This window comes from Toxorhynchites rutilus, chromosome 3 (assembly GCF_029784135.1).
Source record: "Toxorhynchites rutilus septentrionalis strain SRP chromosome 3, ASM2978413v1, whole genome shotgun sequence".
In the NCBI taxonomy this organism is placed as follows: domain Eukaryota; kingdom Metazoa; phylum Arthropoda; class Insecta; order Diptera; family Culicidae; genus Toxorhynchites; species Toxorhynchites rutilus.
This window is the reverse complement of record NC_073746.1, coordinates 140,445,838-140,459,615: the sequence shown is the minus strand read 5'-3', so window position 1 is coordinate 140,459,615 and position 13,778 is coordinate 140,445,838. Positions and strand designations below refer to the sequence as shown.

Genomic DNA, 13,778 nt, shown 5'->3' with positions numbered 1-13,778 from the left:
GCAAATAATAAGTGTTTTTCCATTAGAAGTTTCCTTCATTATAAATTAATTAATTAAATCAAAACAAAAACAGTTAACTATTATCATGGAACAAGTAAAAAAACAAATTAATGAAAATTTCAAATTCTCATCGTTGAAAATTAGTCAGACAATCTTTTCTAGCGATTTAGTCTCTCTTCCACTTTGTGGCAAACCAGAGATGCCAGGTTTGAAGATATTTTGAAGACATTATGAAATATGTGAAGTCATTGGCCGAAAATATCGTCACAAAAGTAGGGCTTTAGTCTGAGCGAACGAAGCGGTCCGAATACATATTGTCTCTAGAAGATATTAGTTCATTTGCGCTTGAAAATTCGAATGATTTTGACATTGAATTTCTATTATTTTGGCCCTACTACAGGGTGTGTCACATCAAATTGCATCACGGAAAAAACGCTGTAGAAATTCGTCCAGTAGACCGATCCTTTTGAAAATTTTAGACAGTAAAATAAAAACTATTAAACAACTTTTGGCATTTTCGTTTTATTCATACTTCGAGCCCAAGCCCGTATGCTCGCACCTTCCTCTTTACCCCGTCCATAAGGTTCTGTACAACGTCAGGTTGTAGTTTTTTTTAACAGAAATCCATTTTCTCTTGAAGTCCGCCTCCGATTTGACAACTTTTGGGTTCTTCCGGAGGGCCTGCTTCATAATCGCCCAATATTTCTCTATTGGGCGAAGCTCCGGCGCGTTGGGCGGGTTCATTTCCTTTGTCACGAAGGTGACCCCGTTGGCTTCGTACCACCCCAACACGTCCTTTGAATAGTGGCACGAAGCGAGATCCGGTCAGAAGATTGTCGGGCCCTCGTGCTGCTTCAATAGTGGTAGTAAGCGCTTCTGTAGGCACTCCTTAAGGTAAACCTGTCCGTTTACCGTGCCGGTCATCACGAAGGGGGTGCTCCGCTTTCCGCAAGAGCAGATCGCTTGCCACACCATGGACTTTTTGGCAAACTTGGATAGTTCCTGCTTGCGAATCTCCTCCGGAACGCTGAATTTGTCCTCTGCGTAGAAGAACAACAGGCCCGGCAGCTGACGAAAGTCCGCTTTGACGTAGGTTTCGTCGTCCATTACCAGGCAATGCGGCTTCGTCAGCATTTCGGTGTACAGCTTCCGGGCTCGCGTCTTCCCCACCATGTTTTGCCTTTCGTCGCGGTTAGGAGCCTTCTGAACCTTGTATGTACGCAGGCCCTCCCGCTGCTTGGTCCGCTGGACGAATGAACTGGACAAATTCAGCTTATTGGCGACATCCCTACATAACTACATAACTACGCGTTTGTGATCTTTTTCACTGACGGAGCATCCATTTTTGCCGTTCTTCACCTTCCGGTCGATGGTTAGGTTCTCGAAGTATCGTTTTAGTACTCTGCTGACCGTGGATTGGACGATTCCCAGCATCTTACCGATGTCCCGATGTGACAACTCCGGATTCTCGAAATGAGTGCGCAGGATTAATTCACGACGCTCTTTTTCGTTCGTCGACATTTTTCCAAATTTACGAAAAATTGACAGTGAAGCACGGCCAACGTGATCTATACACTCTTATCTGATTATAAGCGAAAGCTGAAGATATAATTCCTAAAAATTAAATTTCTACAGCGTTTTTTCCGTGATGCAATTTGATGTGACACACCCTTTATACAATAGATTAACTTAGATATTTCAAACGACCATTATGTAATCGAAAGTTTTCCGATTACATACCTTTTCTACAATTAGTTTCACGGATATGGTTTGAGGTACAACCAAAATTTCAAAGCTGAAATAAACAAATAGAGTTATCACAGTTCCGTTTTTGTGTGAAGAACTTTCCTCCGATATTATGGTGAAGACATTTTCTCGTACCATGTCAAGACTTTTGAAAAAAACACCTAGCATCCCTGCGACGCACAACCGCTTGCATTTGTTTTGATGACATTTGTACCGTTCGCCCCAAAGTATATAGAGATAGCCTCCAGGTATGCTACATTACTCAATGCATTATTGTGAGTTCTGATATTCAATGATAGCGTTTATTATATTTGATGGAAATTTTACAGCAAAAAAATATAAATATGACAATTACATTGCAAGTGGATTGTGTGGTTGTTGTATCGTTTCAAATACACTGGGTTTAGCAGTAAAACATATGCTTTCTATATTTGTTTATAGCTTGCGTAATGAAACAAGGAATATCTGAAAATGCTATATGCGTTGCTCTCAAACGAGCAATTTGTGTGACCAACTAGCCCCTCAATATATGAAAAAGAATATTCATGAAAATTTAACAAAAATAATTTTGAAAGCGATTTCCATTAACACTTAAAGCTAATACGTACAATAAAGCTTTGTTTTACGTTTGAGCCGATTTTTTTCATGGTTATTAATCAGTTTTAGAACACATTTTATAATGCGCAAACTGTGAATGATTTTTGGCAAAATCGGAACCATGTCCGTATTGTTTAACCTACTTAATAAGAAGTTTTTCCGATTTGCTTATTTTTTGTATCAGCAATTCGCTATTTTTCATCCATAGATCGCTAAACGCTCAGATTCCAAGATATCGTCACTGACCAACTTACCCCTATGACCAACTAGCCCCGCCCTACCCTACTACCTGTTATTTACGCTCTCTCGTGTCACTATCAAGCGAAAAGATTACATTTAAATTAATGCTAAGTTTTTACCTCTGGCTATTTTTTGTTTATATGTTCATTTGTTTATTTAATCATCAGACTTTTTGTTGTCTTAATGAATTAAGATGGGGAAAAGCCAAAAAGAGAAGATATACAAATCGAATATCTTTTCATTCACCTGCAAAACATATATGTATATAAAAAAGCAGCACATTTTGGACACAAAAAATATAAAAACAAATAAATAATAATAGGCGTCAACTGTGGTCAGATAATAAAAAAAAATAAACTGATTGGGAAACTGCGCCCTTGTCCATTGTTATCGTCGTTGTCAGTAGTTCATCGTATTCAGTTCTGCGAGTCTATGTTTGAATGCGGACGTAGTACAGCCAAAATCGAAGTGAACAAAGACTTCATTGAAACTTGCCGACGTGGATCGCACAGGGTCATGGAGGTCGTACAATGTATTTCGGTACAAGAAGCAGAAAGTTCCGTTGGCGTAGCAATAACTGAGGAGCGTAGATGTGAAGTTGTCCCAATAATTCCGGTGCGCCAGCTTCTCCGTTGAAATTTTCGCAACAAACACAGTGTCTGCTCCAGTGTCGGCAGTCCCAGCAATCTGCATCGATCTTCGTATCGGGGAAGGTTCATCGGATCTCGCCACAGAAGACGTCGAAGGGCATATCTCACAAATTTTGTCTGTATTGCTCCAATTCTAGTGGTCCATGTTGATTGGTATAGGCACCAAACTAGAGAGTTAAATTCCAGAATCGATCGCACAAGAGTGCAATATAGACCCGGAGGCAAAGTGGGTCGTTAAACTCTCGGGATATTTTAAACATGAATCCCAGCTGGAGGTTAGCTTTAGAAATAATTTCGTTATGGTATAATCGAAAGGTGAATGCCGAGTCTAAGATGATGCCATCATCTCAAGAACTTGAGAGGCACGATCGAGAGAATGTCATAACGTTGCATTTATGAATGCCTAGCGTTAGCATGTTTCGTGTACACCATTCAGTGAAACGATTCAGTAGCCGTTGTAAAACGTAACAGTTCTCAATGTTCCTCATGACCATGTAGATTTTGATGTCGTCAGCGTAAGACAGTCTATTGCCAGGTGGCATTATGGCAGAGAGCTCATTAATTAATATTGAAAATAGCAAGGGACCAAGATCGCTCCATTGTGACACGCCAGATAGGTTCGAGAATTGTTCCGAAGTTACCGACCCAATGCTAACAGTGAGCCTACGTTTTAAAAAGTATGATTTGAACCAGCTGATAATATCCGCGGAGACACCGATTTTCCCTAATAGTTTCAACAGTATTTCATGGTCAACTCTATCGAAGGCTGATTTCAAGTCTGTGTAGACGGTGTCGATTTGAGCACCAGCATGAATGCTTTTAATACAAAACGAGGCGAATTGAACTAGGTTGGTGGTGGTTGACCTTTCAGGATAAAACCCGTGCTGATCCATGGCGACACTTCCTAAACTTAGGAAGGGAGGTGAGGGAAGGAAATGTACAGAGTTCATAGAAGTATAGAAATAGACATATATATAAAACGCAAAGGTAGGACATTTCTCTATACATTTTACCCAAAATCTAGTTTTAAATCAATCTACAACATACCATCGAATGATATGAATCCTCACTAAAGACCACGGCCCGAAATCTTCGAAGGAGAAAAATGAAGACCGACTCTACTCTCAGGACCTTCGCTTCGACTAGAACTGCTTCGGCAGTCGCCGCCAACAAAAAGTGATTTGACTAGAAAATGAATTGATTAGCGTTGACTAGCGAGGATGACTGGTGAACTAGTCCAGTCAGTGGTTATTTTAACTGACTCGACTAATGAACACAAATCTGCCTCTTCATTTAACACTTTCGACGCCTCGTCACCCAGATATGGGTGACACCTTTCTCGCTCGAATTGAGTAGGATTTCTAGAAGGTATTTGATAGAATAGGCACCTAAATGTAACTATAGGATATGAAGAAAAATAATAAAATCATAACCATAATATTATACTTTTTATGAATTTATAGTACGGATGGTTTGTACTGCAGTTTTTTGCAAATTTCTTCAATTGAAAACAAACATTGCTAGATCATGTAAAAGTTATCTATAAACTAAGTTTGATCTTCATTTAATAATTTAATCGCAAGTTGGGCTCTGCAAGAAACTCAAAAACGTCGCGTTGGGCGTCGAACGTGTTAACTGACTTCAATCCACACTTCCATTTCCTCCTGACACTAATTTTATACTCGCGTAAGCAATCTTATTTCTACGTCCATATAAAGAGAAACGAAAAAATGATTTCTGATTCAAAAAAGAAGTTACTCCATCAATGGACGGTTTATTGTCTACCCACCGTGAACTGAAACCAACGAACTTGATATTTATCAAGAATGCTATAAAGGTCCCCGCGTTAGTATTAGTAAATAGCGTGCAAAATAGCGCACATACACTGCACACTCTTTTATACGTGTGAGTAATTTTCGTGTACGATACAAAAGAATCTAGCTCACCTGTAGCGTATGTCAAACCACGTTGAACTCAAACATCGATTCATGCACACGTGCATGAGAGAGAGAGAAACAGAGGAACGAATTCGTTTTGGAGGAAGTCAGTTAAAAATGCAATGAGGTCAATTTGACTGGAAAGAATGAAATGATATAGTCGAGTCGATAGAGGGAGATAGCGACTAAGCGCCCGACTAACTGTTTAGTCGTTTTGGCGAAGAAACTGCGTGAAGAAGTCAAAAGTCATTACTAACTGAATACGGATATAGATATAGATAATCAACTGACTATCCTCAGTTGACTATGACTATGCAGAGCCCTACTAAAGACACAAAACGAGAAGTGTCCAACCAAAAAAAAGAACGTTCCTTTATTGGGCCAGTTTAACGTACACTTCGTAGTTGTTCCCCGTAGTTGACCTCGACTAGCAGAATTGCACAAAAAAAATTGTGACAATGAATGGCGCTTTGAGTAGTCTTCATAATATACACACCTTGACGTACACATGTTTTTTCATTTCATCTCCAAAACATGTACCTAGTATGGCCATAAGTTCTGTCAGAGAATTCTCGACTGCTGTCAAAAGAGAAATTCGAACTAAAAAAATTATGGTTCATATCCATGATATAATCGTAAGGTTGACGTAGAACTACCGTAGGCTTTGTAATCATTTGTTTGTATTGATTAAATTATTGATTGAATGAAACAATTTTCCATCCCATCAGAGTTTATTCGGTTTCCTAGCAATGATGAAGTTCGGTCCGTACTAGAAGCGTGTGGAAACTGTGGCCTTATTTTAATCCGGGAGACAGCGAAAAAAATCTTTAAATATTTTTATACATTCATTTTTTTTAATTTTCATATCAGTTTTTTCTCAAATTATAAATTTTCAAACGTCTGACAGAACTTATGGCTCTACTAGATACAAAACAGAACACGAATGTCTACTAGTTTTTATTTATTTTTGGAGGCCAAACACTAACGAACCATTCCTATTAATCTCACAGTATATTTAATGACGACCTAGTTTTCAGTTATTGTACAGCGGCAAAGTTCTCCGACACAGCAACTGAATTAAGACGGTGGTGAACGAACGGCGATCAGAATTAAATTGGTTTAAGATCCATCGCATCTATGCTATCAAATAAAAGAGGACGCTTGTTATTACCTGATTTACCTAATATTATTACCTAATTTCTTCATGTTTTCCTCGAAGGTCGCAGTCTGAGTGAATGTTTCCAAAAAAAAAGTTTGTTGTGTGAGATTTTCACGTGGACGGAGCGGGATATTGTTTTTTGCTGTATAAAGTTAGGTAGATCCTCTCATCTGTTTGTGTAAGTCAATCGTGCATAGACACAGGTCTGTTGTATAGTCGACCAAGAAAAATTAGAACAGCAAAAAAGCTTGGATTCCACTATAGCCTTGAAGACTCGTAATCGGATATTTCTGTTTTTGCTGTGATGATGTTTTTCGAGGAAAGCTTAGGCAATTTGCATGTTCTTTGACAACTTTGGGGTTCTCTGAAAAGCTTGGTCTACTGGCAAGTCTTTCTCCGAGAATTTTGATCGTTTTCTTGTACGAATTCGGTTGATTCTGAATAGTCGGCGGGAGCGATACACAATCCTTTTGTAGCGAGAGCCTTGCAAATATTATGAATGTGTTTCGTCAACGAAATTCAGCGGTTTATTGGCAGAAAGAACCGTTTGAAGAACCTTGGATTTTCATGATGAATTCGACGCAATATTATTTAAATTATTGTTTCATGTGGTGAGACTTGGATTTTTGAGTACAATTCACATTCCAAGCATCGAATGAGTAATTGTGACTGCTTAATGAGCTAATACAAAAAAAATCGATTAAAACTATTTTATGGATTTCAACGGTGTTGCGTATTACAAATTTTTAACAGAAAACAATTTTCAGGCTTACATCCCGTTCTTTTCCTAATGAAAATGTGTCACCCTTCTAAACTCGAGTCGACCGCGAGTAATCGGTTTCCTATTTTATTAACCATAGAATTAAGGAAACATGTTAATATATGCTAGTAGAAATATAGTTTAAAGTTTGACTCCTTTAAACTTATGTAACTGAGCCTGTAAAAATAAACAGATTAATAAAAAAATAGGCAGACGGAACTGTTAGTGAGATGTTATAAGAGGTTTGGGCAATGCAACTCCATGAAGAAAAAATGTTTTGTGAGCAAACAACTCGTGAATGTTGAACAATGATAGCACAGATTCTCATTATATCATCATTATCCACGAATTTGATTACGAACAAAGCGGTTGAAGTCTTGATTCATAATTCACAACAATTGGTCGAAATTTGAAAACTGTAGCTCTGATTTGGTCTCATTCGCGAATCTTCTTCGAAGATCAGTTATTCAAAATATTTATCATGATTTTACTACTAAAGTTTTCCCCCAACCTTTCAACTATTCCAATCGTTCAATTTAGTTACTGCCGCTGAATGGTTTAATTCGTAGTTCATAATAATCACACACCAATCAATTTAAAGTTCAAAATTTATGACTTAGTATCTATCCAAACGCATATTCTATAATGAACAATCACACAATGAACAATGTGTTAACACAATGTAAGAATATACTTGTGAGATAAAATCGAATCAATCTAAGACGCGTACAAGTAGAAATGTATTTGCAAGAAATTTGGCACACGTGATTTGGTTTGTAGTTATGTAATGCGTTGGAGTGGAGTCTAAAAGTTCATCATGGAGACGAAACCGAAAATCCAAGAAAATACATTCACAGATCTGATGCTCATTTCTTACTCATGTATAATATTTTCTATCGAAATTTTGTTTCTACAAAAAACCATTTTTAGAATTTTGTCTTTATGCACAAACATTGAAAATGTTGCACCATTGAATTGAATAATTGCATATCTATAACAAGAATCATACTGTTCAAAATGCTGTAATGTTGAATCTAGTTGGGCAGAGAACATATTTTCATTTCATATTTTGTATTTCAAGATCTTAGCATTCCAGAACAAAATCTGCACCGTCCATTTCAACTCCTGCAGCCATTCGATCACATGTCCAGGCTCGACTGATTTATTCTAGACCAATTTTTGTGACCTGCACCCTGGTTTTGCATCCAGAGAGCGACAGGAAGCTGACTTCGTAGAATTGCCCGGGGAACAAAAAATTAAACATTTTCAAGACTTTTGAAAGCACTCATGATCCTGCGCATGCGTGTTGAGCTGACAAAAAAGACTTCACATCTTCAAGTTTTTTTTAATACTTGAACTATTAATATGTGCAAATTCCACTAGAACTCAGCTAGATTGTACATTCTTCACTAGATGCAATAGGGCTGAACATCGGAACAATATACGAATCTCTGATATCCAAGAGACATGCGCACAGTCAACCATAGTTTTTGAAATTCCGTTACGTAACTCAAGCTGTAAATTATAACACTTACACTTGCTTCCGATGTGAATATCCACTAGAGAATGTCAAGCACAAAAATTCACACTTCAACCACATTGAACCATCGGATAATGTTGTACGATTGTATATCTCACATGACACCGTTTTGACTCAAAAAATTTTCTCGTTCAATTTCGAGTGAATTCCGAGACGATAATTCCAACCTACTTTCTCTTTGGTGAACAATTCCGACACTAATCTTCATATGACTGCTAAACTTTCAAAATTTCTACCACTGCAATCCGAACCACTCAAGACCCATTGCGTCGAAAAATCCAACAAACCACATTCACAGACCCACGCCCGAAAGACGCTATCCGCCGCCCACCGCACTGCCACTGCGCACTCGGCCACAAGGTCTCAAGTAGTCCAGGACGGGCTCCGAGAGCCCCCGTTGAAGCTGCTAACGTCCGATCGATGCAACGGCGTTTTTCAGCGGCCACTGCGAAAACTGCCAAACACTACCACCGCGCGGTCCGTACACCGAGCAGGACGACAGTCGACTTTCGTCTGCTGGCGAACGGCTGGAGAATCCCAAAAGCAATCCTTGTTTGTATCTCTCCAAGGGGGTGAAGGAATTTCCGTCCGGTCTTCTCTCGCTCTCACGTGGCACAGTTTCCCGCGAACCAGTGTTAGTGTTGCTGCTGACTTGCGCAATGGGAGCTTTCGGTCTGTTGCACAGCCACTCTATGGCTGTGTTGGCGAACCTTTTGCTTGTGTTGACAAATTTCCCCAACCATTCGCTGGATCCGACCGGTCTGGCACAAAATCTCTGCACTTGGCTAGCAACACAAGTATTACTGTTTATAATTTTTTATATAATTTACAGGCTCGCCCAATCGGTGGCACGAGAAGGTGGAGCTCCCAGGATTCGGGTATCCAAGGCAGCCTTATGTAACCCACACCGCACACACCATTTCCGAGGGGGTGGTGTTTTGGTTGCGTCGGGCAGGTGAAATTGTATCTTCATTGTATCCAACGGTAGAGCACACATTTGTGAAGCACTTTCGAGGGGGGATATAAATTATCAGCGACGGATGTGTTCATTTCCATTTTCTGTCTGGGACTTGAATGGGCGTCGTACGCGGGCGCTATTTCTGCCGATGCATGGAAGTTTGGTGGCATGGGTGAGAACTATTTCAGCCATGGTTGGGACAAAATCATTAGCGTAGCTAATTTTGATAGAGATTTTTTTCTCTATTTCTTCAAAAACGCTGGTGGTGAGTACATTTCCCTAATATAGTTGTCATGTTGTTCATAAAATAATGAATGTTTTGGATATGATTAAAATTCGCGTTGGACAGATCCAAGGCGCGTAGAAGTATATCCTAAGGTGGGCCAACTTGCTAAAACCACTCTTCAGCCATCTTGGAAATCTACTGTGTTTTGTTTGTAAACAAAACACAATACGCTAGTGCCGAAGCTCGCTCCTGATCAGTCTGTCTCTTTCACGCTTCAAGGAAATAATTCCCCTTCTGCTTTCTTCCGTACTGTTTTCATATACCGCTCCCCTAACCAACTTAGTGACGAAACGGCCTCACCTAGTACCATAGATCCGTCTTGGGACAGATCATTCGATCTGGAGTTTTTAATTAGGGTAAATGATTTTGGTTGATCCGATATAGGATGTTTTCACGCAACTGGTATTTACAAATCTATGTTTCTTAATGAAAATCACATATAATCAAGACAAGTTTAGGTTTGTTGAAATGTCCCAGGTCTCGTGTTGCCAATGATAAGGCGTTCAAATTATTTAACTTTTTATGTTTTTAACGATTTACTTCAAAGCGAAGTTTTGCTCATGGATTGTCATGATCATGGTTTATCCGGTTTCAAAAATCACTATTTTTGCATTTCTCATTGCTTGAGTTCACTGTCATCATATTGATCCATTCATAATTCAGGCTTTCTTCAGAATATTGCCTTTTCTTGGGCATTTTAAAGGTGAGCATCACTCAACAGAGAGCATCTTTATTTCTGCTACGCCAAGCGGCTGCCATAGTAACAATCAATCTTCCATGTTTCACAAAAAAACACTGCGTCCGGAATAAACATGTCCACGCTGCTGTTCACAGTTTTGTGTTTGAGTACAAACATGATTTTTTCGTACCATGTTTGTGTTCGTGGTATGTTTGGACATACGATGTTTAATCCCAATGTTTCACATGATGTTCGAACATGGTGTACAGTTTCTCTTGCATTTTCACCCCAAGCACCGGCAGTGCGTAGAGTAGAAGAAGCGAATCGGACACCACACCACCACCACTCAACGCGTGGTGTATTGGTATGTTGACATGGATAAAATGCTTTCCTTTCATGACAATGGGTGCTTCATCAAAAATAAAATAAACCTCTTTTTCTGTTCTGAACAAAATAAACATCGATTGATATGAGAGTTTTTCACATTTGATATCATTATTTAGTGCACGCATCAATTTATATATTGAATTCATGTAACATTCGCTATTATTAGCTGTTTGAACAAGTACTAAAATTGAAGTATTCAGCAGTGACATGTTAGGCGTGACGCTAACCACTCGACCACGGGAGCAACAATTTTGGCTAGATCTTTGAATACAAATGGCCAATACTGCTTGTTCGCGACGATCGCGACCCGAGCTATAAAACGAGCGGAGAAGAGGAGAAGAAAGGATGATGCAATCGCATGCACACATAGCATATGTAGTGCAGTGTAAGTGTAGCTTTTAGTTTTTTCCTTCATTCAGTTTGTGATAACATCGAGAAATTAATGGTGTGTTTTAGCCGCTGAAATTTCTCTGCTGGTTCTGCTGTGTGCCGCTGAAGGTTGCATCTTAAACTAATTTTTGGGTATTTATTTTTTTGGTCAGCATTTGTACGACGTCGCCCGCTATGCAGTCGGCTCCCCAGACTTTAATTGCCAACATGCACGCAAAAAATAGAAAGCTTCTTTCTATTCAGAGAATGTTTTCTTTGAACGAAACCAAGGATTATTTAATCAGACTTGCAAAATGTGCATGAACGATCTATAAACTTTTACTTAGTCGCGGCAATACATAAACACACTCTTTACAGATACACTGGCCGAAGGTTGTGCAGTCCACTGATGATTTAACAAGAGCCAAAGGTTGTACCGCTCATGACAACTCTACACGAGCTGATGATTGCGCCGGCCGTGATCATTCTATCCTGGATTCCTCGAGTCGAAAAAGACGCACCACGCTAGATATGGGGTGCAGACTAGGGGGTCGTTTCTGATTAACGGTTAGCTGCATCCCAATAGGAAGTATCCCATGTCGGGCACACGTACAGAGCACTGAAGACTGCAACAACCAATTATGAGAACACTTGTAATACTAACCTCGAGCCAACCGCGAGTAATCGGTTACATATTACTAACATAGTTGTAAGCAAACATTGTCAAAATATTGAACTCCCGGCCCCGTTAGGCTGACCTCGTCAGCTGCCGGGCCTGTTGTTCTTCTCCGCAGAGGACAAATTCAGCGTTCCGGAGGAGATTCGCAAGCAGAAACTATCCAAGTTTGCCAAAAAGTACATGGTGTGGCAAGCGATCTGCTCTTGCGGAAAGCGGAGCGCCCCCTTCGTGATGACCGGCACGGTAAACGGGCAGGTTTACCTTAAGGAGTGCCTACAGAAGCGCTTACTACCACTATTGAAGTAGCACGAGGGCCCGACCATCTTCTGGCCGGATCTCGCTTCGTGCCACTATTCAAAGGACGTGTTGGAGTGGTACGAAGCCAACGGGGTCACCTTCGTGCCAAAGGAAATGAACCCGCCCAACGCGCCGGAGCTTCGCCCAATAGAGAAATATTGGGCGATTATGAAGCAGGCTCTCCGGAAGAACCCAAAAGTTGTCAAATCAGAGGCGGACTTCAAGAGAAAATGGATTTCTGTTCAAAAAAAAAACTACAACCTGACGTTTTACAGAACCTTATGGACGGGGTAAAGAGGAAGGTGCGAGCATACGGGCTCGAAGTATGAATAAATAGAAAATGCCAAAAGTTGTTTAATAGTTTTTATTTTACTGTCTAAAATTTTCAAAACTTTTGAACCCAACTTAGCATTACCAAGAGCGTTTTGCATGGACCGGAAGAGATGATAATTACTTGGAGCAAAGGCCGGACTATACGGTGGGTGCAATGAGACATCCCATCCGGGCTCCCGTAGCTTCTGGCGGGTCATCAAAGATGTGTGAGGCCGAGCGTTGTCCTGGTGGAAAACAACACAATTCCTATCGATCATTTCTGGTCGCTTCTGGTCAATCGCCTGCTTCAAACGGTCAAGCTACTCACAGTAGAGAACCGAGTTGAGGGTCTGGCCATAGTTGAGCAGCTCATAGCTCATAGCTCATAGTGGATGATTCCCTTCCAATCCCACCAAACACACAGCAAAACCTTCCTGGCCGTCAATCCGGGCTTGGCGATGGTTTGGGCCGGCTCACCGCGCTTCGACCACGACTTTTTTCGCTTTAGGTTGTCGTACGTGATCCACTTTTCATCACCAGTCACCATCTTCTTCAAAAATGGGTCGAGTTCGTTCCGTTTCAGCAGTGCATCGCAGGCGTTGATTCGGTCTAAAAGATTTTTTTTGCGTCAACTGTGGCACCCATATATCCAGCTTTTTTGGAATCCAATCTTCTGCAAATGGTTCCAAACGGTTTTATGTTCTATACCCAGTTCCTGGCCAATCGAGCGAGTGCTCACATGCCGGTTTACTTGGATGATTTCAACGATTTTATCGGTTTCCACGACGATTGGCCTACCAGTACGGAGTGTATTTTCGACAGCCACTACACCAGAACGAAATCGATCAAACCAACGCTGTTCTGTGCGAATCGTTACAGTATCGGGTCCATAAACTACACGAATTTTTTCGGCCTCCTTCGTTGTAGTTTTACCTCGCAGGTAGTAAAAACGTAAAATATGGCGAATTTCTTGCTTGGTGGACTCCATTTTTGACGCGCTATAACTTGAGACTGAAAAGGACAATCATAACACTGTCAAAACAACACTTGTAGCACAGATTGTCGTCTTTAAATAGCCGTATAGTATGACCCGATGCGATAAGTACAACACAATATATGTTTAAGTGTTGCCATATATTGACAATATACGACATTTCTTTTCCCCCAACCCAATATAAAAAT

At 40.3% G+C, this 13,778-nt stretch overlaps 1 protein-coding gene across 1 annotated transcript in view; it reads right to left on the bottom strand.

Annotated features, from left to right (window-relative positions):
* LOC129773974 (vesicular glutamate transporter 1) overlaps window positions 1-9,144 on the bottom strand; it is a 160,957-nt gene extending 151,813 nt beyond the window's left edge. Inside the window, exon 1 of the mRNA XM_055777652.1 lies at window positions 8,625-9,144. The gene's annotated coding sequence lies outside the window, so the exon portion shown is untranslated. The remainder of the gene's footprint in view (window positions 1-8,624) is intronic.
* Between the last annotated feature and the right edge of the window lie 4,634 nt (window positions 9,145-13,778).